This window comes from Diceros bicornis, chromosome X (genome assembly GCF_020826845.1).
Source record: "Diceros bicornis minor isolate mBicDic1 chromosome X, mDicBic1.mat.cur, whole genome shotgun sequence".
Classification (NCBI taxonomy): Eukaryota; Metazoa; Chordata; class Mammalia; order Perissodactyla; family Rhinocerotidae; genus Diceros; species Diceros bicornis.
In genome coordinates, this window is record NC_080781.1 from 8,084,865 (window position 1) to 8,088,101 (window position 3,237).

Sequence of the window (3,237 nt, forward strand, 5' to 3'; positions counted from 1 at the left end):
CCTTGCCTTGTTTCTGATCTTAGAGGAAACGTTTTTCAGTCTTTCATCATTGAATATGATGTTAGCTGTGAGTTTTAATATATGGCCTTTATTATGTTGAAATTGTTTCTTTCTATTCCTAATTTTTAAGTGTTTTTAACATAAAAGTGTGTTGAGTTTTGTCAAATGCTTTTTCTGCATCAATAGAGATGATCATGTGGTTTTTTTTCCCATTCTTTTAATGCACTGTATTACATTGATTGCATATCTTTTTAAAACATAGAGTTAAAGGTATTCTCAAATAAAATCTAGGCTAAAGGAAGCTTTGATGCATCATCTCATTGCTATCTGTGCACAAAGACTAGGCCTCTCAACTCTTCTTTCTAAGAAGTATCCTTGATTTTCTAGGTTTTTATCTTTTGCTTCTCACTTTCCTTGTGGTCTCCTCATGAAAAAATATTTTTCAAGTACTGATTATTTACCTCTTGAGAAAGATGCAAATCTACAACACTAGAATCACAGACGATTTTCACAAACCGAAAATGACTTCAGAGTTTATTTTGTCTGCCTGTCACAAGGGCACAGAGCTTGCTTTTTTTTAAAAAAATGTGCCATTGACATATATTTCAACAGTCCGGGTTTCATATCTCATTATGTGTTTAAGGCTTGGTACACACACAAGAACAGAGAGAAAAATGATTACATATATAGGACTAGCTATGAGTAGATTCAAAACCATTTAACTTCAACTAGAATATTTTCTTCCCAGTTTTACTCTTGTGAAAGCTATTTGATTATTTTTATACGTTAGTATGCTAATCAAAAAAGGACAATTTACTAAAATTTTCACTTACATTATCTCATTGAGTCCTTAAAACAACCCAGTGAGGTAGATATGATAATTTCCCACAGACACATACAGGTCAAAAGAGTGATTACAAAATAGTGGCCAAAAAGACATGTGGAGAATTCTAGAGAGAAGCGATATGAGTATAACTTGGGAAAGGAGTTGAAAGTGTAAGTTGTTGGGGCTGGCCCGGTGGTGTAGTGGTTGGGTTTGTGCACTCCACAGCCATGCTGTGGTGGCGTCCCATATAAGGTAGAGGAAGATGGACATGGATGTTAGCCCAGGGCTAATCTTCCTCAGCAAAAAAAGAGGGAGATTGGCAACAGATGTTGGCTCAGGGCTAATCTTCCTCAAAAAAAAAAAAGTGTAAGTTGTTATATTGTACAGAAAATAAGGATTAAAAATTTAGATGCAAACAAAAATTTAAAAGAGATTTATTAGCGCTAGTATTATGATGGAAATAACCATATGAACTCATGACCTTAAATAGAAAAATCATTCTAACTCTATCACTAAAGTGACCTGGAAGCTAACTGCTCTTACACATGTAGAAGTCCTTACTACGTACCCTGAGTTCCCAGATTTGGGCTTCTAATTCTCTTTTCCATTAAAAGAGCATTTTGTGAGTATTGGATTTTATATCTTGCTGGAAGGAAAAACAAGGTGGGTATGAGATATTTGTTTTTACCAGAAAGTTGAGTCTATGGAAGGCTAAGAGTCCATGGTGAATACTAAAAAGGAAAACAATTAATATAAAGTGTCCAAAAAGAAGTTGTAATAAAAAAATAAAGATGACAAGAATGGGAAATATTCCATTCTACATTAATTTTATTACACAAGTGAGCTGCTGATGTGCTTGGAGTCCCCCCTACTCTCATCAAGAAAATTAAAATGAACAGATTTTATGTATGGTGGCAGAGCCAGGATGATATTGACAGAATGGAGAAGGGATGGGCTACATGGAGATTGTCTATTAAAAATGTAAGGATTTTGTCTGTGTGTCATCAGTGCTGTTGGGGGGAGATGATGTTCTCACCACCCATCAGATATCCTACCTCAGGGAAAGTCAAGAACTGGACCTTGTTACCATCAAGGTGTGCACACCTGGATACTTGGTCTGAGCTGCAATCTGACCTCTCTCCCTAAACCACGGGTCCCCATTTTTCTTTGGAGCAATATCCACACACACCGCAAAGTGACAGGAATTTACTCTTGCAAGGGACCCCATTGGAAGCAGGGGAATTAGAATTTCCTGGCAACATATATACCAGGTAAAAGCCCCCAAGTGATTCTGACCCCCTCCTGCTTGGAAGGAGCTAATTCTCCCTGTCAAGAATCACACTTCTCACCAACCTAATTCCAAGGGCTTCAACTGTTGCAACAGGAAAAGTAATACTCCATGAAACAGCACAAAGTATCTGGTTTCCAAAAGGAACTTTTCATATCAACTTAAAGAATTTAAAATAAGGACATTATGATTTAAGTGATTAAAGTGGACTAATCAAATCATCTTACAGGCTACACTCCAAAGTCCCTAGTTTCTTGGTGTAGATAAAACAGTTCCACCAATTTCAGTTAAACTACTGAAGGATATAAGTATTGTCAATGAAGACGGTTAACTTGAAGAGAGCTACTTTGCATTTATTAATCTAGGAATTAAATAAAATGTATAAAATGCCAGTGATTTGAAGTGGCAAGCTTTTATTTTTTCCGTAATGTGCCTAAGCTAGCAATGAAGAATAGATTTTATGTCTTGTGTCAAATGCAGTTGATTTCTGTCACTGTGTTGGGCAGGATGCTGAGGTGTGCCCTGGTCTGGGGAAAGAGAGTTGTACTCAAAGGAAAGATGTCTGCCCAGGGTACTGGTGCGCATTTCCCATGCCAGGCTAGGGGTTCTTTTCTGTGAAGTGAGTAGAAATTACCCTCCCAATGCTTGAATAGCTTCCAATTTGGTTTGGGAAATGAAACACAAAAAGGTGAGGAAATAGAACATTTCTCAGGCAATGTAGACACTTCTGTAAAGCTCTCCTGTGCCCCTCTTGTGGAACTAATTGCTCCTTTTTTGTTACTTCCATTAGCATTTTATGGGCGCTGTTACAAGACTACTGCTTTCACTCTTGTTCTTACATTGTGATTGCTCCCTGTTCGTTTGTAATGCCCTCGAGGGCAGTGACTGCACTCCATTGCCCTCAGCGCCCTCAGCGCCCGGGTCTGTGCTTCCTGAGCTGAGGGGCCTTTGCTGACAAGAGGATGAGCATGTAAAGAGGCTTAAAAGAAATCAGATGAACAGAGTGTAAATACCAGGCTTTGCTCTCAGTTACCAGGCCCCTCTTATTCCTTAGCCCCCAACCCCAGGTTTTCTGGGCCTATTTCTACAGTGTCCCATTGCATCTATCAGCTACACTTTCAAT